This window comes from Carcharodon carcharias, chromosome 1 (assembly GCF_017639515.1).
Source record: "Carcharodon carcharias isolate sCarCar2 chromosome 1, sCarCar2.pri, whole genome shotgun sequence".
Classification (NCBI taxonomy): Eukaryota; Metazoa; Chordata; class Chondrichthyes; order Lamniformes; family Lamnidae; genus Carcharodon; species Carcharodon carcharias.
In genome coordinates, this window is record NC_054467.1 from 63515337 (window position 1) to 63542826 (window position 27490).

General features: G+C 44.4%; 1 protein-coding gene and 1 pseudogene across 1 annotated transcript in view; both read right to left on the reverse strand.

The window, feature by feature from the left end:
• The window catches only part of ttc29 (tetratricopeptide repeat domain 29), a gene marked incomplete at its 5' end in the record, with an annotated part of 323828 nt that overhangs the window by 286265 nt on the left and 10073 nt on the right, over positions 1-27490 (reverse strand). The window lies entirely within an intron of this gene.
• On the reverse strand, positions 17006-17124 carry LOC121285602 (annotated as a pseudogene).

The window sequence follows — 27490 nt, forward strand, 5'->3', positions numbered from 1 at the left end:
TTTCACATCGATCTTATTCCTAAGTGGACTCTCAGTTCTCAGAGTGAGCTCACTTACAGGGCCCCATGGACCAAAGCAAAGATCATGGCCTGGCGATTCATGAGGCCAGAACGCACAAGTCTGAATGCAGGACTTGTTCTTGCTGCAAGTGGGTGGACATTCCATGAGATGAAAGTATATGGCGTTGAGGGCTAGGAGAGCTGTGGCAATACACCCTCACTTAACTTTACTCTTCCTGGAACCTTTCAGCAATTAATGTATCACGGGCACATCTCCCACATCTTCCTTCATCCATGGCATGATCGTGCTCATACTGACCATCAGCAGCCTCCTGAGGTTCTTGGGCCTATGGATCTTCATCCTCCAGTGACCTCTTCCAATTCTCTGGCACGGGGTTCACCTCTTTGCATTGTCAGATTGTGAACGGCGCAATACACTGCGATGATGCAGGAAACCCTGTCAGAAGTGTATTGTAGCGAGCCAACTGAACGGTGCAAATATCTGAAGCGCATCCTCAGAAGTCCTCAGATGGTCTGCTCTATAAGGGAGCATGTAGAGCTGTGAGCAGCGTTGCCCCTCTCCTCGGAAGGACTCTGAGGGTGATGCACCAGTGTCATCAGCCAGCATTTCAGTGGATACGCCTTACTCCAAGCAGCCAACCCTGCAGACATAATGGCTCCTCAAAAATCTCAGACACCTGGGAGTGACTCAGGATGTAGAAGTCATGGCAACTCCCAGGGTACGGTGCACAAATGTGCAGTATGTGCTTCCGGTATCACAGGCTAGTTGTATATTAATGGAATGATGGCCCTTGCGGTTGATAAACATCAGGGGCTGCTGCCACGGAGCCTGTATAGCCACATGGGTGTAGTCTATTGCACCATGTACTCTTGGGAAGACTAAGATGGCGGTGAAGCCAGTGAATCTTGCAGCTTGGCTACCTTCGTCCAAAGCAAACCTGACATAATGATGGGTCTTCCAGTCTGTGACCTCCTTTATGTATCAATGTGTTGTGTACTGAGAGGTCCCTTCATGATCCTTGGAAAAGAACCAGAGGCAAAGAAATTTAAAGCTGTGGTTACCTTCAAAGCCACTGGCAGGGGATACCCTCCAAGTCCACATGGTGTCGGGTCTTCATGAAGAATGTTGCATAAGTGGTGTACCAAAGCTCAGGACAAACGCAGACGTGCATGGCATTGCCTCTCACTCATTCATAAATAGGAAACCTTCTACGGTAAACCCTAGGTCTGGTGAGTCTCTCCTCCTGACCCTTCCGTTCATGATCTGGCTCCGCTTGACCATGCCCCTCCTGCTGGAGCTAGCGTGGAGTCGTCTCTCCCTCCTTCGCTTCCTCCATTGCATTAGGACCCTGAAAAAGGCAGCATTGAGCCCTGGATCCATATGTACTTTTGCCTTCTCTCTGAAAGGAAACACTAAAGACATGAATGATTCAAGGGCAAGAATTTGAAGCTCAGAAGATGAAACATATGGAAACTGTAAGGGTCCATAGTTTTTCTTGCCCTACATGCATGGTGGCTGATGCCGCCTTGTCCCTGAGACACTAGCACACACATCGAGGTGACCAAAATGGCATCGCAGATGTGTAACATCATGAGCCCTGCTTGGGGTGCTAAGGTTTAATTGAGATGAGTGACCAACCTAGGTCTGTACTCCAATCTCTGATATGGCATATTAATGACCAATCATTTTTTTTCTTCATTTATGGGATGTGGGCATCACTGGCTAGGCCAGATTTATTGCCCATCCCTAATTGCTCTTGAGAAGGTGGCGGTGAGCTGCCTTCTTGAACAGCTGTAGTCTATGTGGTATAAGTATACCAACAGTGCTGTTAGAGATGGAGTTCCAGGATTTTGACCCAGCAACAGTGAAGGAACATCGATATATTTCCACGTCATGATGGTGAGTGTCTTGGGGGGCAACTTCCAGGTCGTGGTGTTCCCATGTGTCTGCTGCCCTTCTCCTTCTAGATGATAGTGATTGTGGGTTTAGAAGGTGCTGCCTAAGGGCCCGTGGTGAGCTTCTGCAGTGCATTTCGTAGGTGATATACACAGCAGCCACTGCTCGTCGGCAGTGAATGTTTGTGGAAGGGGTGCCAGTCAAGCAGGCTGTTTTGTCTTGTTTCTTGTCAAGTTTCCTGAGTGTTGGAGCTGCATTCATCCAGGCACTCTCACACTCCTGACTTGTGCCTTGGAGATCGTGGACAGGCTTTGGGGAGTCAGGAGGTGAGCTACTCACCTCAGGGAAGAGAAAGTGATGTAGTGCCATTGTTGCCGGACTAGTATTCCAGAGACCCAGGGTAATGCCAGGGTCTCGGGTTCAATTCCCACCAAGGCAGATGTTGAAATTTGAATCCAATAAAATGGTGAAGTTTCAATCCAATAAAAAATGGAATTAAAAGTCTAATGATGACCATTGTTGATACTTGTAAAATCCCATCTGGTTCACTAATGCCCTTTAGGGAAGGAAATCTACTGTCCTCACCTGGTCTGGCCTACATGTGGTTGAATCCTAAACACCCTCTGAAACGGCCACTCAGTTGTTTCAGAAATGATTGGCCTCCAGCTGTTTGGCTTGTTCAGAGTGTCAAATCTGATGAACAGCTGAGAGGCCTTCATTGATGGGATGCATATCTGCAACATCTGTACCTCCTTCACTATCGCATTCACTCCCAAATTCTAAATTCCTATATGTTACTCTTGAGATGCAGCAACTGTGATATGAAGCCACTGAGTTCTGAGTAGCCCTTTAACAGTGCTAATAAAGCTGCTGCCCTTGGATGCAGCATCCAGCTGTTAACTCTCAGATGTTCCCCTCTCCTTCAAGCTCTGCTTCTCAGAGCTGCCACTCTCTTTCATATCTGTGCTGGCCTCCTCCCACCTTTCAGTGGAAATTTGCACTCCAAAGGAAGGCAGCTCCACAATGGTTGACCTTCCGTTCTGTGGCCTCACTTGGGAAACCACCACCTTTTAATGGTCAGGAGTCTGACGGCCCGGGATTCACCACTCGTTAAATTTGGAGAGCAGCATTTAATTCCAGTCAGAAGAATGTTAATTCGACTTAATGAATTTTTTAACAATCTCAATTACCTTCTCACCACTTACATATGGCATCATGCCTCGCTGCTTCCCTGCCACTCACGTGATTTAGCCCTCAGTTCCCAACATTAGACCTCTGACATGCAGCCACCCATGGCTTTCCCAGCCAGGGTTCCTGCTCCAGCAGCCTGCATTAAATTTCACCCATTACCCCTATTTCTCCCTTCACAAATACTTGCAGATCTGCTAAGTATTTCCAGCAATTTCTGTATTTATTTCAGAAGAGATCTGTGTTCCTCTGTGCCTGCGTGCCATACCTCGCTGTCTTGTTTGGCTGCTTGATCTAGAGGGTTGTGTTGACATTCTTCAAAAAGCAAGCTATAAAGATTAAAGGGAAGTTATAAGAGTCAAGGTAAGTGAATGAAGCACAGCTCCTTCCTTAATTGGTTGCTCCTTAGTCTGCTACTGAAGTGTGCAAGCTAAACTGTCTTTTTAAAGGCTGCACCCACATTTTCTGTGCCATAACGTTTGCACAGTTTGCCTGGGATTTCAACAAATAACTACTTGAATGAGAACCTATGAGAACAAGGTGACCCAGGAAACTGTCATGTAAATGCCTCTCTTGACCATTGGTGGACAGAAATCTTTTTAAGGGCATAACAATTATTCTGTTTGGAAATTCTTCTTTTTTGTTTCTAATTATTGAGGTGAGACTGGTGTAGTTGCCTGTCAACATTTTTGAATATAGAACTTCATTAAGATGCTTTCAAACTGTTGAAATTTCACCATCGAAATAACTATCAGTGTTTCACAAATCTCAACCCTTGTCTCTCTAAGTACCTGGCGGAATAGTTCATTCATTCCTTGGGATTTTTTGGTTTTCAGCTCCTGAAGGCTATGCTTTACTAACATCAAAGCCCTGAAGTACACACAACTTCTGTGTTTGATTTTGGATAGTATATTGTTGGTATTAAATCCTTCAAAAAATGCATGCAGCATTTTAATTTCTTTTTCATATTCATACTCAATGACCATGTTGGGGATTCATTTATTAGGACTTCGTTGCTTTTGTGAAGAATTAAAATTGCTCCCGATCTGCAAGTTTCACAAACTGAGCGAGAGGAGCAAGTTTTTGTTTGTCACAGATCTTGCATCTTGTCGCTGCTTCTTAGGGAATCAACTGAATACAAATTTTATATTGAATTTAGTTCCCCGTCCCTAGTGCAAAAGCTGTGGACCAAGCCTGTTCTGCTCTCTTTGGGCAGCTAATCATTTATGACAAGTATGGTGATGAGAGCTTGAACTTACATCATGCCATGTGACATTAATTGTTACTTTATATTTAAATATCAGATACTTCAGCTATTTTTTCTGAACTCTGAATCATCTTTGCATTGTTTTGCCACTGTTTCTTGAACAGAATGCAGACCTTATAATGTATTAATTTAGCTGTTCTAATGACAGCACCATTCAAGAAGTAATCAGATTTTTGAAACAATGATAAAATATGACCTAAGTACTATATTCTATTCAGAATCATAACCCTTGATGCTTGTCTTTGCACATTCCAAAAAAATCATACAATTTGTGGATAACGTACACTACCTGAAACTGTGTATTTGTCTCAAATGTACCATATTATGATGCAGCTGATACATAACTGCTGATAAATAATATTTCCCTTTTCCTTGGAATGAACAGAAACAGTCATTTTCTTATAACTAATCCTTTCCACTCTTAGTATTTTTCTAGAAACAAAGAATTTGCAAAAATTTTAAATATATGTTTCTGCTACAGGTCGCATTAAGATTACATTTAGGTAAGATGCTTTGCAAGCAAATGTAATCTCCCTTGGTTTCCACTTAAAATAAAAATCAATTATATGCATAATATTAAAATACCAGCCTGATACAAGTGTTAAGTTTTTTATTCACATAACATCAAAGGAGATTCAAGCCAGCTTTACTCAAAATCTCAACAAAGGAAAATACCAGCGTCAAAATATTGCCCCTGGTTTTAGCCTGGCTGGTGGCAGTCATTATTCTAAACTTTATTATATACGCTGTTTATACTTCATCATTTAATACACAATGTGAACAGGGTGCAGTTACACTGCCAATTCACATGGATGTGAAGCTTTTAAGGTGCATATTAATGTAAAAGTGGTAGTATAACTCAGAAGACTACCAACTGTACTAAAACCCTGAGGTGTCAGGAGGCCATCTCACATTAGTTTGTGCTGAGCACATTACAATTTAGCCTTAGACGTTCAATATCTTTAATTCTTTTACATAGTAGGAAATTTTTTTTTGGATTTCATCAATAGGAAATACAGAATACAAAAATATTATTTAACAAAATAAGCAATTTAATTTTTATTAGCCATCATAGATGAATAAAAACAGAAAATACTGGAAAAACTCAGCTGGTCTAGCAGCATCTGTGGAGAGAGAAACAGAGTTAATGTCTCAAGTCCATTAGACTCTTCTTCAGAGCTGAAGAGAAGTAGAAATGTGATGGGTTTTATAAAGTTTAGGAGAGGGTGGAAGGTGGAGCAAGATAGAAGGTCAGGGATAGGTGGGAGCTAAGGAGAGATTGACAAATATGTCATGGACACAAGACCAAGGGAATGGTAGTGGTAAAGATTAAAGAAGTTTCTGATAATGGCATTAAGTAAGATTGCAGAATGTGTTAATAGCAGAACAATGGTCAGCACTTTGCTTTCAAGGTTTTGCTTTCATCATAGATAATCAGTTGGATATGTCATTAGAATTAAATATGATTTCCTACATTACAACAGTGACTACACTTCAAAAAAGTACTTCATTATCTTTAAACTACTTTGAGCTGTCTGCTGGTCATGAAAAGCGCTATATAAATGCAAGTCTTTCTTTTTCTTTTTAATCAATGTGATTGTTTAATTTATTTTCACTGTTCAGTAATTAGTGCATTATTTCTGTCACACTAAGAATTCCTAAGCGTGAATATTTAAATACCTTGCTAATCACACAATGCTAAAGATATTTTCGATTGATATTGACTTCTGGCAATAAAAAAACTGAGTAGACAAAATTTCATAAGCAAGGCTAAATATAGATCTGCAGGGGTTTTCTGCTTCTACAGATTCCTGTCCATTCATTGTAATAGGAAGAAAATCACAGCAGAAAGCTCAACCGGCATATTTAAATTTGTACACTGTCTGATTCTAATACACAGCAGGTGCACTTCCTGAAAAAAGTACAATACACAGTAAACTTAAAACATTGACCATGGAAAGACACAATGAGAAGCAAATAAACATTGACAATGGAAAACCAAATGATGTGAAGCAGATAAATAATACACTATCAAAAACGTACCAGAAAGAATATCAATACGATTCAAGGGCAATGAGAACGTTCATTTAAAAGCTTTATTTAAATGGAGTTGAAAGAATGTAGCTATCATCTGCCTGTTTATCTTCCTTTTGATACCAAAACAACTCTTTAATATAGGAATATTATATACTTTAACAACATGCAAAAAAGGTTATATGCAGTTTAATTTTGAATTGTTAAAAAATATCTTCAAAATATTGACACTGACATGGGCAATGTTCTACTGCCACAACATCAGCCACATAAATGTAATTCACCCAGCCGCTATTTTGATGCACATTTTTGATTCCATGAATATTTTATGAAATGGCCCAAACTGAAGCCATATAACATTCCTGCATTACTGATGCCTACACCCGTAAGCTATGAACATTAGAGGCATGATTGAGTGCATTAAAATGAACTCATTCAGCAATGCATTGATTACTTGATGGAAAAACAACTTAGGCTGCGCTGACAAAAATACCAGAAGACACTACAATTTTGCATAAGAAGCCAGGCAACAATGCTAGCTAGTCTGGGAAAAAAAATCTAAGCTGCTTCCAGCTCCTTCAGACAGGTTGTACATTTAGACCTAGCCATAATTGCATGGGATGTTAATTAGGTCTGGAGATTGCTGCAGGTATTATTCAGGTAATTTGAAATGTCAGAAAGTAGGGGATGCACTGACTGACCTGCCTTGCTTGGCTGCGGATTTCAGCAACACTGGGAATAGCTAATAATTTCTCTTCTTTAGCTGGAAGATTTCGTCAATAAAAAAGTAAGGGAAGAAATTACTGAACAATTTCAGTTGGTATTTTTTCTAAAAAAGAATCACTTGAAAAGCAAACCACATTCACATTATTCACAAAATTAAGAATCAAGGGTACAATGATAAGATATTTAAAATTTAAGTGATACCACATGTACACAAAAATAAAGATGTTTCAGCAGATATTGATTTATTATACAAGTACTGTATTTGATTTGAAATTAAAATTTCATGCTTACAATGTTAAAGAGAATCTTTGGCCACCGGGTTGTGTTATACTTACATTTTTTTTTAGTTTTGCACAAAGAAATAGGCTTTGGTTCAGTCCAAAAGCTCAAACAGAATTATTCTGAATATATGAATACTTTAACACAAGACACTTCATTACATTCCTAACTTTCATTCTCATTATAACCATATACGTAGTCAAAAGAGTTTTACATTACCCACAAAATAAGGATCGATTTGCATCGATTCTCATAACATCATTTTATGCAATATATTGAAGTTTATGAAGTATCTATCAGAACTTCCAAAATCATATACCATGTTGAGTATTTCTAAAAAATATTATTAAATATTGCGAAACATATTTTTAATGACAGCCTTTGGGACTGCCTTGAGGTGATTTCTACAAAGGATTGATATTCAAAGACAGGTTTAATGGATCACAGTCATCAGGAATTGGGTACCATGAAGAACAGGAACTATTTTTGGAGATAGACCTGTTTATTGGATCATTTATAAATGTGTAAATACCTTTCACATGAATACTCAATGTTTAAACCTGTTCACAATCATTATCAACAAATGCTTGCAAGGTACAATACTAATATAATGATCATTGGCCAGACCCCCAAGTTATTGATGAGATCAGGTTAGGGATCAATAACGTTTTGTTTAAAGTAGACAAAGTTTGAGATTCAAAACACTAAGTGAATAAAGCCACACGATTCCATGGATTTTAAACAAGCAAAAATATATTTTACACTACAAGGTCATAAAGATAAACCAATTTACAATATCTATCATATACTTTAACATTTCAGGGTTAATATGAGGCCCATGTGAATCAACAAGCAAACTGTGGTCGAACACGTCACACTACACAATAAATGTCAAATGCAGCAAAAACAGGTTCCATGGAATTTTCAACAATCCGCCCAGACATCAGTGACCCTGTGAGTCAACCTATCTCACTGAACTCCATCTCTGTCATGAGAGCTTCCAATCTTCATCCTCGCAGATCTAACCTGGAACTTCTCTCCAAAAGTAGCTCCAACTCAGGTGGCATCAATGACAGCCCACCTCACAGAGTTTCAATCTCGTCTCCCGAGATTCTGTTCCCCTAGATTCTTGAGTATACACTCAAGTACCAACTCACAAGCACAACTTCAGCTCTTCAGCCATGTCAAGCAGAACACTACTGCTCCAAAGGGGTACCTTTGCCCCAAAGGTCCACGGCACGGAGTCCCCAAACTTCGGCTGCCTTCTTGGATCTTCAGGGATTCTCCGGAGCTCTCTTTGATTATCAAGGCCTTCGATGAGCCCTCTTCACTTAAAAGTCTGCTACAGCAGCCCTTTTCTTAGTTGCAGCCTGTTTCTCTGCTCCTCTCTTTTTAACTGAACTGACACCTTTTCCTGCCCCTGTTCCCTCTCCCCTGCCTGGACAGTTCTTCTTGATGGTGTTCCACTCTTGGTCACTTGAACCGGGTTTTCACACTGTTTTTCTTCTCTGTGCCGGCATGTTGGCCCATCCTCGGCCCAAAGGGCTTACACTGCCAAACTGCAGCATATGCAGCCCACTCCCAGTCATTCATTTGCTTTATGCAGACTTTACATCCTGCCAAAGTATTTTATTTCCTATTGCGCGGGCACTTTGTTTAAGTGCAGGGGTCCTTTAAATTGCACAGTGGGAGTCAAAATGTCTGCAGCTTGCACAGGAAATTTTTGGTTGTGGTGTGGCCATGCAACTTAGGCAGAAATTTGAACAGAATGCATAACAAACAGGCTGCCAGTTCACTATCGCCTGTTTTGAGCTACTACTGGAGACAAATTTCACCCTTGGCACTTTTTTTAGAAAACTTCTACCATTATCATAAAAAATTGCATCTGAGTTCTACTACTAAACAAAAACAGAATTACCTGGAAAAACTCAGCAGGTCTGGCAGCATCGGCGGAGAAGAAAAGAGTTGACGTTTCGAGTCCTCATGACCCTTCGACAGAACTAGGCGAATCCCAGGAAGGGGTGAAATATAAGCTGGTTTAAGGTGGTCGGGGGGTGGGGTTGGGTGGGGGGAGAGAAGTGGAGGGGGGTGGTGTGATTGTAGGCAAAAGCAGTGATAGAAGCAGATCATCAAAAGATGTCACAGACAGCAGAACAAAAGAACACATAGGTGTCGAAGTTGGTGATATTATCTAAACGAAAGTGCTAATTAAGAATGGATGGTAGGGCACTCAAGGTATAGCTCTAGTGGGGGTGGGGGGAGCATAAAAGATTTAAAAATATTTTAAAATAATGGAAATAGGGGGGAAAAAGAAAAATCTATATAATTTATTGGAAAAAAACAAAAGGCAGGGGGAAGAAACAGAAAGTGGGTGGGGATGGAGGGAGAAGGTCAAGACCTAAAGTTGTTGAATTCAATATTCAGTCCGGAAGGCTGTAAAGTGCCTAGTCGCAAGATGAGGTGTTGTTCCTCCAGTTTGCGTTGGGCTTCACTGGAACAATGCAGCAAGCCAAGGACAGACATGTGGGCAAGAGAGCAAGGTGAAGTGTTGAAATGGCAAGCGACAGGGAGGTTTGGGTCATTTTTGCGGACAGACTGCAGGTGTTCTGCAAAGCGGTCGCCCAGTTTACGTTTGGTCTCTCCAATGTAGAGGAGACCGCATTGGGAGCAACGAATGCAGTAGACTAAGTTGGGGGAAATGCAAGTGAAATGTTGCTTCACTTGAAAGGAGTGTTTCGGCCCTTGGATGGTGAGGAGAGTGGATGTGAACGGGCAGGTGTTACATCTTTTGCGTGGGCATGGGGTGGTGCCATAGGTGGGGGTTGGGGAGTAGGGGGTGATGGAGGAGTGGACCAGGGTGTCCCGGAGGGAACGATCCCTACGGAATGCCGACAGTGGGGGTGAAGGGAAGATGTGTTTGGTAGTGGCATCATGCTGGATTTGGCGGAAATGGCAGAGGATGATCCTTTGAATGCGGAGGCTGGTGGGGTGATAAGTGAGGACAAGGGGGACCCTATCATGTTTCTGGGAGGGAGGAGAAGGCATGAGGGCAGATGCGCAGGAGATGGGCCGGACACGGTTGAAGGCCCTGTCAACGACCATGGGTGGAAAACCTCAGTTAAGGAAGAAGGACATGTCAGAGGAACTGTTTTTGAAGGTAGCATCATCGGAACAGATGCGACGGAGGCGAAGGAACTGAGAGAATGGAATGGAGTCCTTACAAGAAGTGGGGTGTGAGGAGCTGTAGTCAAGGTAGCTGTGGGAGTCGGTAGGCTTGTAGTGGATATTGGTGGACAGTCTATCACCAGAGATTGAGACAGCCAGGTCAAGGAAGGGAAGTGAAGTGTCAGAGATGGACCACATGAAAATGATGGAGGGGTGGAGATTGGAAGCAAAATTAATAAATTTTTCCAAGTCCCGACGAGCGCACTAAGCAGCACTGAAGTAATCATCGATGTACCGGAGAAAGAGTTGTGGAAGGGGGCCGGAGTAGGATTGGAACAAGGAATGTTCCACATACCCCATAAAGAGACAGGCATAGCTGGGGCCCATGTGGGTACCCATAGCCACACCTTTTATTTGGAGGAAGTGAGAGGAGTTGAAGGAGAAATTGTTCAGTGTGAGAACAAGTTCAGCCAGACGGAGGAGAGTAGTGGTGGATGGGGATTGTTCGGGCCTCTGTTCGAGGAAGAAGTTAAAGGCCCTCAGACCATCCTGGTGGGGGATGAAGGTGTAGAGGGATTGGACGTCCAAGGTGAAGAGGAAGCGGTTGGGGCCAGGGAACTGGAAATGGTTGATGTGACGTAAGGTGTCAGAGGAATCACGGATGTAGGTGGGGAGGGACTAGACAAGGGGAGAGAGAAGGGAGTCAAAATAACGAGAAATGAGTTCTGTGGGGCAGGAGCAAGTTGAGACGATCGGTCTACCGGGACAGTTCTGTTTGTGGATTTTGGGTAGGAGGTAGAAGCGGGCCCTCCGAGGTTGGGCGACTATCAGGTTGGAAGCTGTGGGAGGAAGATCCCCAGAGGAGATGAGGTCAGTGACAGTTCTGGAAACAATGGCTTGATGTTCAGTGGTGGGGTCATGGTCCAGGAAGAGGTAGGAGGAAGTGTCTGTGAGTTGACGCTCAGCCTCTGCGAGGTAGAGGTCAGTGCGCCAGACAACAACAGCACCACCCTTGTCAGCGAGTTTGATGACGATGTCAGGGTTGGACCTGAGAGAACGGAGTGCAGTAAGTTCAGCGAGAGAGAGATTAGAATGGGTGAGAGGTGCAGAGAAATTGAGACGACTAATGTCGCCCCGACAGTATCATCTGCTTCCCACCCCATTAATTATTCAGGCACGGGAAAAAAGCCATATCGCTGGCAGGCGGCCTCTGATTCGCCCGCCATACCGTGACTGCGCCTCTTCACTCTGGGCGTCATATTTAAACTGCAGCCATGTGCACAGCTCTCAATGCCTACAGCCCAGGACTACTTAACTCAAGACATGGCCCCGAAAGCCAAGAAGATGGCAGCGCCAAATTTCAGTGAAGCAACACTGGATTGCCTTTTGGACGTCATGGAGGCTCACTGCAATGTCCTCTACCACCGCTCTGGCCACAGGAGGTCCACCAAGCTCACCACAAAGGCTTGGGAAGCGGTGGCAGCAGTGGTAAGTGCCAACGCTGCACAGAAGAGGTCAGCCACTCAGTGTAGAAAGAGGATGAATGGTTTCATCTATGCTGCCAGGGTAAGTCAATCATCTCACCACTCCCAACTCACACAATCACAAGCCCATCAGTCATTCACAGGATCTCACGCACTACCTGTTCAATGGCCATCACCACTCACTCTCTCATCTCTTCTGCAGATCGTGTTCTCATCCCATCCATGGCACCACTCAGCACCCCCATGCCAGGCATCCTTCTCATCTGCCCTGGCATATGTCTTTCCCACAGTCTCTCCATCCATCTTTATGCAGGAGAAGATTGTGCACAATTGCAGGGAGAGGTCCCAGACTGGGGGATGGAGTGCCAGAACTCAAGGTCCTAATGGAGGACAGAGCCGTCAAGCTGGCTGGAAAGGATGTGGACAGTGCCTGCAGCGATGGTGAGGTTGGCGGCAAACACCCACGTGAGCATCCTGTTCCAGATCATCCATCAGTCCACCCTACTGTGAGTGCATGCTCCTGTTTTTTACTCAGCTGTCATGCACTAATTATCTCTGCTTTCCTTCGTAGGCACCTCTGCCAGGTGCCTGATGCCCTCAGCCAACCAAGCCCTCAGCTCCAGCCCCGAGGATACCTCGGATGAGGAACCAGAACACAGCAGCCTTGAAAACCCATACCAGCATTCACTCACACCCTCCACCAGTGCAGAGATTCACACCTCAATGGGGCCTAGATCTAGAGCAACTTGGGGGTCACGATCTGGTGAGCCCAGTGCACACTCTGATGGAGGCAGAGACATCTGAGGTCACCAGCACTCAGAGGACTGATGGAGGCACGATTCAGTTGAGTCTGAGTCAGATGACGAGCCTCTGGGCTCAATTCTAAATCAGTTGCAGGAGCTGCAAAGACAAGCAGGGGATTATCAGGAAGGGATGTTAGCTGCATGTTAGAGGATGTTAGAGGAGTCCGTCCGCCTTCAGTCTGAGGTAATCGTGTCATCATGCTAATGCACTGATGTCAAGGCTGATAGGATGGCGGCAGCTATGAAGACCCTTCGGTCCAGGACATCAGTTCTGCACTGCTTCAGGATATGCACTTCATTGGTGTAGGCATTGGTGGCATCCATCAGTGTCAATGTTAGAGGAGTGCGGGGCACCTCAATCTCATTCCAGTTGCCCCTTCCCCTCGAGGAGTTATCCAGGGTCCCTCAGGCATCCATAAGGAGGAGAACCAGCAATTGGACACCCAGGGCCATTCACTCTGGTGACTGCAGGAGTGTCCAGCCGATCCCAATCCCCTCTTCCTGTGACCCCATCACCTCAAGCTCCACAGGTTGAGTAGGGTGTACCTGTTTGACAGCAGGAGACCCAAAGCAGGCCCGGGTCCTCCAGAGGATGCCTGCCAAAGTCATCACAGACACAGGGCGTAGCAGTGAGCAGGGTGCCTCCACCTCCACCTCCACTGTAAATGTCGAGGATGCACCCAGACATAGCAGTAGGATTAGGGAATCAATAAAATAATAGGAGCACAACGGTGGCATGGGTATTCACAACATGTATATCATGTTCACAACTGTAAATAGAATCGTACCCATTACACATGTCTTGTACGTGCCTCCTTGTTATGATGACCTGTGTTGCAGTCAATCAGATGACACACCAAGGTCCCTCCCCCGAATTGTTGCACAGGTTGCTATTATGGGCTTCTCGTCAAAGTAGTGTGCTTCCATATCACCACAGTGTGTACCCTTTTTGAACATCATTCTTGGCATCAGTGTTAACCTTAATGTCAAGTGTGCTTGTGGGACAAACCTCATTCACATGCTTTGAAGGGTCATGTCATGTTTACTCTTGGCCGTGTAAGATTGAGGCGAGGTGTTCTCCTACATCATCTACATTCTTGAAGGGTGAAGGTGCAGTGTACAAGAAGAGATGTATTTACACATGGAAAAAGGTCATATATTGTGCAACTCCATGTGCTCTCTGCCTCTTGGCGGGGTTTTCATGTTATAGGCCCATACTCAGACCTCATGTGCGCTGTTGTCAGCCAACTGCGTTATCAACTTTCAGAGGTGTACATCTGCTAAGCTCACCAATAAATGGGACACCTTGCTACCTCAAGGTGATGACGCTCAGCCCCTCTCAGCCACATTACCATCCTGGCACTTGAAAGTCCAACCTTGTGCGTCTCTCACCCTGTAGTTCTATGTCTTGCGGGGAAAAGGGTCTCATCATGAACTAAGGATGCAATGCTGTGTGTCCCGTCACCTGACCACTCACCAGCTCACTGATGCTAATTCCAAATGTTCATATCTGGCAGGCAATAGAGGTTTTGAGCAGGCTCTGAAAGTGCATTTGGTTGCTTTAGACAATGTGTAGGGGAGCAATGGGAAAGGAACAAGGATGTACTGAAGCTGAAGTACGTTCTTTATTCGCAATGATGCATGCCCTTGAGGGCTTCATGGTGTGTGTGCATTTTGGACTTGGCAAGGGCCAGAGCTAGCAATGAGGGCACAATATCTGTGCTAAAGAGGAGGCATTTTATGTCTGGCAGGCAAGTGTTTGACATCGTCATGCTCAGGTGATCCACATCATCTCAAGCTGAGGATAAATGCAGCCCATGATCCCTAATTGAGAGTGCCGGATGTTACTGTGATTTGGAAGAATGCACCACAGATGACTGAGTTATCTATAAATGGATTGACAGCAGCAGAACGTCATCAGCTCCCTTGCCTAAGTGTGAACTATTGATGTTACACAGAGTGCGTAGTTCCATGGCTTCAGGTGGTTCTCCTTGAGGAGCCTTGTCATATTGAAGGCATACAGCTATGAGACCACTGAGGATCAACCAATAGCTCCTGGCTCTTGCAGGGTGCTGTTGCAACTAGGATGCTGGAGAGACACTGGAAGAGGTATCACCTTCTGATGTCTGATGCCGGGATTCCCTCCTCCAGTTAGCTCCCCATCTCAGCAAGGACACATGCTGCCAAGGGTCCATCATCGTTCAAAGGATCAGGACAATGTGAACCTGATGTGTAACTATTCAGTCTCATATTGAAGTGCAGGGGCGAAATGAGATGAACTGCAATGCTAGTGCTCATGCTGGCCCATGAAGGAGGGCTCATGTCCAATAGGGTACTCATTACAACTCATCATCCTCCTGGTGGAACCTGGTGGCTATCAGGGCCTCAGGTGCATGCCTGCTTCGTCTGGCCCATGCTATGGCCTCTTCCCCTGCTGCCTCGTCTTCCTTGAATTCATAACCCTCAAGCCCTTTGAGGTCCTCCTCATTGGAGGAGATGTGCAGTTCCTCCATCTCATCTAGCAAGTTGTCCCCACTTTGCAGCACCAGGTTGTGCAGCATGCAGCAAGCCATGATGATCCGTGCGACACTCCGGGGACTGTATTGGAGTGCTCCACCAGATCTGTCCAGGCATCGGAATTACATCTTTAGGATCCTTATGGTGTGCTTCACCAGTGCTCAGCTAATGCCATGAGCCTTGTTGTACCTTCTCTATGCAGGGGTCTGAGGCTGCTACATGGGTATCATCAGCCATGTGCTTTGCAGGTGCTCTTTGTCAACAAGAAGCCAGCCCTGGATCCTGTTTGATCCCTTGAAGATGTCCGGGATCTGTGATGTTCTCAAGATGTATGAGTTGTGGACGCTTCATGGTTATCTGGCGCCAACCTGCATGATCGGTTTCTTGTGGTCACAGACCACATTGAGCGAGTGCTAGCCTTTCCGGTTTACGTATTGCAGTGCCTGTTGCCAAGGAGCTTTCGCAGCCATGAGTGCAGTGGTGGCACTATGCACCTGTGGGAATCCTGTAATCTCAGCAAAGCCCAGTGCTCTGGTGTCCTGGCTTACTGGTTCTCTGGCATACTCTAATATGTCTCTGGTGTCTTGCCTCCCTGTCAAATTGACGTAATTGGGGTCTTGGCAAAAAGGATGTCTGTGCCCTCATGAATGTATTTGTGCGTGGACACTTGAGAGGTCCCACAAAAGGTCCCCAGTGGGCCCTGGAAGGAACCGCTGACTTAGAAGTTTAGAGCGGATGTTATTTTCACAGCCACCGGCAATGGATGCCCTTCCAGTCCCCGTGGCACCAATTCCTGGAGAATGTGGCAAATGTGAGTCACCAGATCCCTGGACATGCAGAGCCGTTGGCGACACTGGTTCTTGCTCATCTGCGGATAAGATATGTGAGTTCTGTACATCCTGGGTCTTGCAAGCTGCCTACGCACGATGCCTCTGTAAGCCTCATCCCCTGCATCTGGAGGAGGCCCTGCTGGCCCTTAGTCTTGAGGGTCTTGCTCCTCTCTTTGGCGATACAGGCGCCTCTGTCACAATCTCCTCCTTCTTCTCTCCTGCCTATAAGCGATAATGCAGGCAGTGATAAATCCAGCCTCCATAGTATCATTGAGAAAGAGACAAGTGTTAGCATTAGCCTCCAAGTGTTCTCTTTCAGTCAATGACTCGACAGTGAATATGGGTTCAAGGACTTTGTTCCGATGTCAAGAGTACTCGCCTCTGAAATGATGGCTAGTGCGGCATGCATATCAAGGTCCCCCACAACAACTTGACTGACTGCTATGACATTGCTTTGGCCAGGCGCTTGGATATGCTGCTTTCAGCCCAGGCACTGGAAGCCTCATTCACTGCACTCTAACACTACACTCTTGGGAATAAACATGAGAATAAATGCTCACTAAGGAAATGAGATTATTTGAGGGAGGCCTGAGGCTTCTCTTCAGTGAACCATCTGGCGTCAACTTTCTAACAGGCTTCTGGAGCTTGTCCTTTCGCCCAATTGCTATGGAATTCTTTATTACTCTGGAGAACATGCTGCAAAGAAGGGGTTAAAACAAGATGATCAATTTGTGCCATTTTGCAGGATTAGTCTTGCATGAATGGGCATCATTGTTTCACTTTTCTGTTTCTTAGCGCCTACTGCACCTGGTATTCCCAGGCAGTCTCCCATCCCAGTACTAACCAGGCCTCAGTCTGCTTAGCTTCCGATTTCAGACTAGATCGGGCATTTTCAGGCTACTATGGCAGCAGGCTCCCTGCACTGTCATTGAAAGGTTTCTAATATGTTGTGTCTTTCTCCTCATTTGGAAATGTACAATTCAGTTGCTTGCCAATGTATTCAGCAACCCCCCCCAGTACAAGGACCTGCCCTCCTATCTGCCCTCAGAGCCCTCACTCAGGACACTGCACCATCACTGCAGGCTAGAAGATGGTGGTGCAGAACTCTCACTGCCAGACCAGCTTGGGCCCTTATGTGAGTTTGGAAACCCCTCCAATCATCTCAGGGGAGCTTCATGTTCAGGTCTCCCTCCCTCACAGACCTCCCCATCCATCCCCTGTATTCCTCGATCCAGTTGTGCTTCTTCTGCATGTCCATTTGTTAGCTCCTGAACATTTTGAAGTGGATGTGCCTATGGCCCGTGTTGACCTCACCCATCCCCATCTGGAGGCCATTTACACTGTTCAACATATAACCCCCACTCTCCCTCCCCCCAGTCATGTGTCTGAGTGTAACCTTTCCCGCTCATAGCCCCTAGTACACTCGTACCCCAGCCCTGCAGCCCCTTCTCCTGTCTGAGGCCACTTTCCCCCATTCCTCAGTGCAGGCCTAGCCCTGCAGCCCATTAAAAGCCACCCTCACCTTACTGGTCTGATAGTAGAGACTTGCCTGTGACACCCCCCTGAAAGGGATGTGGTGCTGCCTGCGAAGCCTGGCACTGATTCCTGCGAGCGCTGCATGATGCAAAGCACACAAACTAACCTCAAAGTGATGAATGAAGTGCAGGTCGCCAGCTGCACGTTGCTTATATCCTGTTGTGAAACACATCATTCTAATTGCATGCTGACCTGGCCTGATGATCCAGTGTGGGGGGATGATTCCAGCAAGCAGGGCTTATAATGAGGTGCAAATGATGTTCCCGACATGCCGTGGCAGGAAATCTGGCCTACCATTGATGGGTAGAGCGGATGATTGCAAACTGGTTTCACAACGCCATAAAACCGATTTTTGGCCTTCTCGCTATATTTTCCGCTCCCACCTGCCATAATGGCCACTGCGAACGGGGGCAGAAAATCTCAGCAAATGTTACTGACAACTCAAGTTATTGACATCTTACATCTTACTTTCCCCATATTTTGGGATATTTTGCAACTACAAATGTAAATTGTTATTGTTGTACATGTAAGCAGAACCATGGATTAAAAAGAGAACACATCACTGTTTTTCAATTTAGTGAAACTTATGACATGCTGCCAAGTGATATCCTTTATCTTTTAAGTTGGATAAATAAAATATTTGATAGATCACAGATCAGACTATAGCCAACAGACAAACTTACTGGGCATTAAATAGATAAAGAAATAATACTCAGTGTAAACAGTTTACTTACACTTGAAATGCCAAGATAATAACTATGGAGGAACAGCACCTCATCTTCCGACTAGGCACTTTACAGCCTTCCGGACTGAATATTGAGTTCAACAATTTTAGATCTTAAACTCCCTCCTCCATCCCCATCCCCTTTCCGTTTATTCCCCTTCCTTTTTGTTTTTTCCAATAATTTATATAGATTTTTCTTTTTCCACCTATTTCCATTATTTTTAATGTATTCCACTGATCATTTATCTATACCTTTTATGCCCTTTTAGTCTTATTTCACCCCCACTAGAGCTATTTGTACCCTGCTATCCATTCTTAATTAGCACATTCTTTTAGATAATATCACCACCTTCAACACCTCTTTGTTCTTCTGTCTCCTCCCATCACTTCTTGCTTGTCCCAACAACCATCCAACCCCCCTTCTCTCTCCCCACCACCCCCCAACCCCTCCTTAAACCAGCTTATATTTCACCCCTCTCCTATTTTTACTTAGTTCTGTTGAAAGGTCATGAGGACTCGAAACGTCAACTGTTCTCTTCTCCGCCGATGCTGACAGACCTGCTGAGTTTTTCCAGGTATTTTTTATTTTTTGTTAATAACTATGCTTCTTCACTTCTTACATGGCAATATGCTATCAAGGTGCCTATGATAACCCCAATGCTGCTTTCTGTCAATATAGTCCTAACTTCTTTGAAGGCAAACTAGAACAAAACTGCTTCCCATTTCTTACAACTATGTTAATGTGGTCAGCTATTCACAGAACTCAAAAGGCGTTTATTCATCTGAATAATGCTGTCCAAAACTGAAACTTCAAAAGGATCTACAAGATACTGTTTAAATTCACTGGCTTCATAATCTTGACCTGTGAACAAAGTGTCTTGTCCCATATGAATGCTATAGGAAAATACCAATTAACATCTATTAATGGATACATTGAACACAATGGACCAGACATTTGGGTATTCCCATTCACAAATGTATATCTGATATAGATATCAGGCAGACGATAACCTGACAATCAAGTCTGACACTTTATAAGTGAAAATTAAAGGCTTATTTTAATCCTGTCCATCAGTGTGAATGGGGCAGGCTCGCCTCCCCATTCCTGGTGTGGTCCCCTTTGTTGCCATTTCAGATGACAAATTGTGGCAATGTTAGAGCCACTCGCAACAGGCAGGTCAAGTCTCATTAATCTTTAAAAGTTGGGGTCCTATGATGCAGTTTAGGGCAGGATTTCTATTCTAACTCAAGCTCAGAGTGTATACACAGAAAATTTTTGGATTGCACAAAAGTATAGAGGGCTAAATAATATGCTCCGAAAATGGGAGCGAAACAAGCACCCGCTGACGTATTATCAGGTGCGATGATATCAGGTCGCATTCCTGGTGTCATCACACTAGTCTGGTCTAATATGGTTAGTGGGTGGATCTGGAAATCGGGGGCCTGACTGTGCTATGCAAATTAAAGGTAATATGCTAGTTGTGCTAATTAAAAAGGCAATCAACTGCCTTAATGCGCTCAGAATGGAATAAAGCACTTTCAGAGTGGGATACACGCTGCCTGTATTTCCCTTTTTTTTATCAGGCAGGTGGTTTTAAAGGGTCAGGCTGAGGGCAGACTTAAATCTTGGCTGTTTAGTATTCTGTGACTGCTGGAAGTGCTTTGTAGAAGAAGTAAATGGATAATCCATAAAATTTCTGATCTACAAATCTGAGACCTCCTGCAAAGAGGTACATTTCTGCATTGACCATGACCTTATGCTGCTAAAGAGGCCAGACATGGGGATAGTTGTCTCTGTGAAAGACACATCCTCCAGTGAGGAGGATAGGAGTATGAGGCCGAGGATGAGGTGATGGAACACTCTGACATAGATGTTTGAATGCACTGGACTTGATCGCATGGTTGACCATGAAACAAGGGACGCCAATAGATTTGAGGACCCAGCCTCACAGATGCGAGCACGTTCTCTGTCGTGCGTCATTTCATAAGGAATGTGAGACTCAGGTCTCTGTCCGGTCAACACACTTACCTTGTCCATGTAAGTCACAACTATGCAACTTGGCTTGGCTTAAACTCTTTAGTGGAATGTCAATGATGCTAAGGAATTCCAACAGCAATAACATATTGAGAATAGCTCTGCACGAGGGACAATGAGGTCAGGGTTTATTTACACAATGTGGATGAGAAATGTAATAAACAATCATAATAAAAGCACCCAGGTGACCCACTTGGTGAGTACTGTGGCATTTTCTTAACATGTTTCTGAGAGCTCCAGTGCAGTGGTTCCCCCATCTCTTGCAGCAGCACTAGAGAGAGGTGCCTAATATGATACAGCCCTTGCCCTGGATGACTCTGGCGGTTGTCCTCTGTGCAGCTGATGCCTTGAGTGTTCTGCCTGGTTGGAAGATTCCTGCTGATTGGCAGGAGAAGCTTCTGTCACTGTGGCACTGGATGAGGACTGTGTCAATGGTGAATGGGTGGAGGAGATGCTGCCCCCAACAGAAGTGCCCTGACGGGTGCCCTTACATATGGACAGCCACTGCTCACCCTCTGCCACTAGGGTTGTTTAGGCCTCCCTGCCTTCCTGTGAGATTCCAGGAGATGGTGCAGTGCCCTGGCTCCCAGTCCTCCTGTTGCCCTGGCTCTGGGCCCCTGAGCTTAAAGCCAGCGCGATGTTGTGGATGTCAGAGCACATACTAACAACTGCGTCAGCAACACCTTTGGTTTGCCCCTCCAGGACAGTCACCATGGAGGAAGCTTGTCGCTCCGAAGAGTGGGTGACCTGGATGGACACTTCCACAGTCTGGGCCAGAGCACGCAACCCCTCTGGTATATCCGCCAAATCTCCACACACCTCGCACTGGATCTCCAGCATCTGCTGCCTTACAGACAACTCCAGAGGCTCATGTGGTCTCCTCTACGTTGGAGAGACCAAATGCAGACTGGGTGACTGCTTTGCGGAACACCTTCGGTCTGTCCGCAAGCATGACCCAGACCTCCCTGTTGCTTGCCCTTTCAACACACCACCCTGCTCTCATGCCCACATGTCCATCCTTGGCCTGCTGCAATGTTCCAGTGAAGCTCAACGCAAACTGGAGGAACAGCACCTCATCTTTCGACTAGGCACTTTACAGCCTTCTGGACTTAAAATTGAGTTCAACAACTTCAGATCATGAACTCTCTCCTCCATCCCCACCCCCTCTCCGATCCCCCTTTTTCCAATAATTTATCATTTAAAAAAAAATATTTTTCTTTCCCCACCTATTTTAAAATTTATTTCGATCTATTGGTTTATCTCTAACTTTCAGCCCATTTTGATCCCTTCCCCCTACCCCACCCCCACAGGGCCATCTGCCACTTGCTTGTCCCCATTAGTACATTCTTTAGATAATATCACTACCTTCAACACCCCTTTGTCCTTTTGTCTATGACATCTTTGGCAATCTCTTCTTTGCCTCCACCTATCACTGGCCCTTATCCAGTTCTACCTATCCCATCCCCCTCAAACAGCTTATATCTCACCTCATTCCTCTATTTCCTTACTTCTGATGAAGAGTCATACGGACTCGAAACGTCAACTGTGTTCCTCTCCGCAGATGCTGTTGGACCTGCTGAGTTTTTCCAGCTATTTTTGTTTTTGTTCCAGAGGCTCATCATCTGACTCAGGATCAGTCTCTGAGTCACCTCTGGCACTCCTCTGACAGCCCCGTGCCAGGTGTCCCTTTAAATTGTTGACCATGAGCTCCTTCTGGGTCACAGCCAACAAGCTCCCATGCCAGAGATCCCGCCCTCTAGCTCTGATTGGGCTGAATCTCTCTGTCTGTGGCCCTTAACCAACCCTGCACTTACAATTGGCCCAATTGACACATTATTTGGCGTCTTTGGGCGGCAGGCTTGGAAGTCGGAATGCTGGCTGCTTCCAGATGTGGGGCCTGCCTGCCATGCCAGCAGTTATTATTCAGCCAGAGTTTGGTAAACAACAAAGGGAACTGTAAAAGACCTGAAGAAAACAAAAGTAGGATGGCAGAATGAGCAGACAGCTGGAAGGTGTAATTTAACATGGTAACAGATGAGATAATGCATTTTATGAGGAAATACAAGAAATAGGAAGATAAGTTCATTGGGAAGATGCTGACGGTGAATGAAAGGAGACACATAGGAATCCAAATACATAATTCTCTGCAAGTACAAATGCAGGTAAGATAACTCATTAGGAAAAGGCCAACAACATATTTTGTTTTTATACATAGAGACATAGAGTACAAGAGTAAAGAATTAATGATACATTTATACAAAGTATTGGTTAGGCTACTTTTGGGAAAAAAAAGAACTTGGATTTTTTCAGTGCCTTTCACATCCCCAAAATTTTAAAAGAGAATTACACAGAATCTATATTACAGAAACAGGCCATTCAGCCCAGTTGGAATGTCACACAGATAGCAGGAGACCATTCAGCCCCTGAAGACTTTCACATAGGAACAGGAGTAGGCCATTCAACCCCTTAAGTCAATTGGTTGATCCTCCTATGAACCTCCTCGTGATGCACTTAATTAACCCATATCAACATACCCTTCTATTCCTTTTTCCCTTATGTGCTTATTTAGCTTCCCCTTAAATGCATTTAAGTATTTCACAGCCAATGAATTACTTTTGAATCAAATGTCGTTAAACAGATAAATGAAGCAGCCAATTTGTGCACAAAACTACAGTCAGATGCTGACCAGTTAATCTATTTTGTTGGTGCAGTTTGAAAAATAAAGTATTGGCCATTGCACCAGGACCACTACTCTTCAAAAAGTTGCATCTGATCTTTTACATCTACCTGAATGGACAGACAGGGTCTTGGTTTAATTTTTCATCTTAAGGACACCAATATTGTTCCTTTGGGGGGAGATGTTGATGTGGTGGAAATGTCACTGAACTAGTAACCCAGCTCTGGGGACACGGGTTCAAGTGGTGGAATTTGAATTTAATTCAATCTGGATTTATAAAGCTAGTTGCAGTGGTAGTGCCAAGGCAACTATCATCAATTTTGTAAAAAAAATCTTATCTGACTCACTAATGTCCTTTTGGGAAGGAAATCTGCCATCCTTACCTGGTCTAGCCTACATGTGATGTCAGACCCACAGTAATGTGGTAGATTCTTGAAATGGCCTAACACGCCACTCTGGTGTAGGGCAATTAGGGTTGCGCAACAAGTGCTGCCTTGCCAGCAACATCCACATCCATGAAAAGAATAAAGAAATTATGCAGTACTGTCCTGAAGTATCATTCTATTTTATGTGCTCAAATCCTGGAGTAGAAATTCAACCCACAACCTTTTTATTCAGAGGCTAAATGGTTTGAGTATTGTATGCAATGTTGAGCACCCATAGCAAAGACAATAGACACAGAAGACCAGGAATGGGAAAGTATTGATATCAGGAAAATTTCACAGTGGCTATTTCCACTGGAGCAGGGAAAATGAAAACTAAATTTAATATATTAAATTTAGAATTAAATTTTAGGTTAAAATTGCAAAGGGTTTTAATAGAGCAAATAGGAAAAACCTGTTTCCTCTAGTGCAGGGGTCATTATTCTAAACATAGGAGTAAGGAGAAAGGTTAGGCGAGTTTTCTTTATGCAGTGAGTTGTTAAGAGTATGGGATCCTTTCAATAGGATCTGGTTGTAGCCAGAGATCCTTGCATCTTTAAAAGGGGGAAAAAATGGATAAATATTTGAACAAGTGGAAGATACAGGGCTATGTGGATAAAGCAGGGCAATGAAATTAATTTTAAATTGCTGTAGTAAATAGCCAGCACTGGCATAATGACTTGAAAAGGCTGTGAACTCCTATGGTTCATATGTCATAATGTCAGTTTGGTACTTCTGGTAGTACCCTAGCTAGATTGTGGGTTCAAACCCTGTTCTAGGATTTGAGACTATAATTTAGGTTCAAACTTCACTGTAGTACTGTCAGAGATGACATCTGTCAGATACGATATGAATCAAGGTTCCCCTTAGCTGCTCAGACATAAAAGAGCCTAAAGCATGATTCGACAAATATCTCTTATAACCAACAACACCAACACAGATTATTGGGTTATTCATTCACTTAATGTTTGCAAAACCTTGCTGTGCACAAATTGGCTGCCATGTTTCTCCACATATAAGAAATGACTGTACTTCAGAAATAATCCATTGCTTACAGAATGTTTTGGAATGCCCTGAGAATGTGAAAAGCAATAATATATGAGTTCTTCTTCCTACATCAATATCTTCTTTCTGTATCAGTGGAACTAAAACTACACTACCACCTTTCTGCTGCATGTTTTATGTCACTGCTGGATTTACATACCACTTGGATGTTCTTAGACTTGAAGGCCTTCATCTTAATATAGGCTTGGAAATTTTGAAGGTGCACAGAAACATATGTGAAGTACATTCCAGAGGTCCCAAGATAATGAAGCTGTCAACATTGTCAAATTTTCTTTTTGGTTCTCTGCTGATACTACATGGATATTGGGCAGGTAATATAGCCCAAAGCTGATTAATTTCCTAGGCAATGCAGTGTGGACTTCAAAAATAACTCCAAACAATTCTGATTGATTAAACCTCACAAATGTTCCATCAGAAGTCATAAAGATGCTAGTGACACAGAAAACAAATGCAATTGACACCCTTATTGTAATCGGCAGGTCACAGATCATATACCTCAGGCAATTCTTTATAATTGGTTACAGATCACATAAAGTTTACTTGTATTAAACCTAATTCTTCACAAATAGTGGTCACCTGGCTAATCAATAAACGTAATGCAGTCACAGCAGGTCCATGGTCACATAAAATTCCCATCCTTGTTTTCAAATTCTTTCATGGTCACACCCCTCCCTATCTCTGGAAGCTCTTCCAGACTCCCAACCCTTCTTAACTACTCTCATTCTGGCCTCATGAGCATCTTTGATTTTAATTGTTCCACCAATGGTGGCTGTGCATTCAGTTGCTGGGCCCTAGACTCTGGAATTCTCTTCCTAAACCTCTCCACCTCTCTTGCCCTGTTTAAGATTCTCCTTAAAACTTAACTAAAATAGACCAAGCTTTTGATCATCTGCCCTAATATCACCTTATGTGGCTTGGTGTCAAACTTTACATTATAATGCTCCCATGAAGTGGCTTAGTGCAGCTATTACAGTAAAAGCACTTTATAAAATAAAAGTTATTGTAATTGCTGTTATAATTATTATTATAAAGGTGTTGCAAATTGCCTGGGGACTTTTTCTCTTACCCTGTTAAAATTTAAATTACTAACTTGGGGATGACTGTGGGAAGCTAATAGATCACCAAGTTTTTACAATTATGCGGACTATAAGCTTGCTATGTTTTGTAACAATGGGGCTGCATTTTGAGGGCCCCCCTTCCCCCGGAAGTAAAGTCAGCCAGAAGCCGACTTGCTATGTGTCAGCCTGCCCTGTAGCCATAATGCCCTATGGCAAGCTAAACCGTTAGAGAATTGAACTTCCACCCCTCATTCCGGAGGAAGATCCGCCCTCAGGAGCTGCCAGCCAATACGGCAACATCATCAGTCCCAGCAGCGTGAGAGAAGAGCAGCGGGCACTGACGGGGCTGCAGGAAGAAGGCCCAAAGAAGATCATGGTTGCCCCAAGTTTTAGGGTGCAGTGGGATCCCAGGGAGACGGGTGGGGATCCAGGTTCTGTCGAGCAGATGCTGTGGAGGGGGGGTGTGACATCGGCATTGCCCCTGATGTGATCAAGGCGCCCCCTAAATGTTCATGTAGGCCTTTAAAATTGGCCTGCCCACTCCCACCCAACTGCCTATGCTGTGTTATGGTGTGGGCAGAGTATTATTGAGGTCAATAGGCTTGTTAACAAACCTAAATTATCCTTAATTTTTAATTTACATATGGCAGATGGGCTGCCGATTTCAGTGCCCCCTCAGTCCCTATGCCAAAAACACGCCTGGTGGGGCATGTAAAATCCAGCCCTTTGTCTTTAGATTTAAGGTAAAATGAAGGGGGTCATATGACATGTTCTGAAGTCTGTCTTTTAGTAAGCCTGGATGGCTTGATTGTTAAGATCAAAGGAAGGCTTTGACTATTTGACTAGGAAGAAGGTGCAAGGTATTTATGCTTGGAGCCAATGGCTAATAGTGGAGACTGTCCGTTTGGTTCCAAGATGAAAGAGAGTTGGATTCTCAAGGATGTCTGGAAGCACTGAGAGGTGTTCGCGCAGCTGCACTTTAAATATGGCATCCGTCATGAGGAAACAGCGAGGTGGTGCGGTGACGGGCAATTGAGAGCCCACCCGCCATGCAAACTTCGTGTTTCCCTGGAATGCATTATTAATGAGGCGGGATTGGGACAAAACAGCATGAAAAGCCGCCATTGTGGTTGGCGAGTAAAACTTCCTTTTTCTGTATTCATGCAGGACAAGCTGGCACACAAGAAGGGAGGTTGCAGACTGGTGGAGGAATGCCTGAAATCAAGGTCCCCACAGACTTTGAAAATCAAGGCATTCAGCTGGTTGGTGAAGATCTGGACCATTACTCTGCTGACGATGAGATCGGCGGTGCTGTATCAAGTGAGGATCCAGTCATGCAACATCCATCAGACAACCATGCTGTGAGTGACATGTCCTGTTTCACAGGCCACCGACATGTACTAATTATCTCTCCTTGCTTTTGCAGGCACATCTGGGAAACAGCCAAGGGAGCCCATGACCCAGGGCCTCCAGTCAAGCCCAGAAGACACCTCAGAAGAAGAATCTGAAGGCACCCTCATTAAAGAAACATCACAGCACTCACCCGCACCCTCCACCAGCACAAAGACACACATTTCGGTGGGACCTAGCTTTAGAATAGCCTTGGAATCACAATCTGGTGAGCACATTGCATTTTCTGACCCATGCAGGCGGCAGCAGGGGCTTTCCAGGTCTCCGGCACTTGGAGAATTGCTGGATGCCAAAAATCTGCTGAGTCTGAGTAAGATGGTGAGCCTCTGGACTCAATTCCGGGAGCTGCAAAG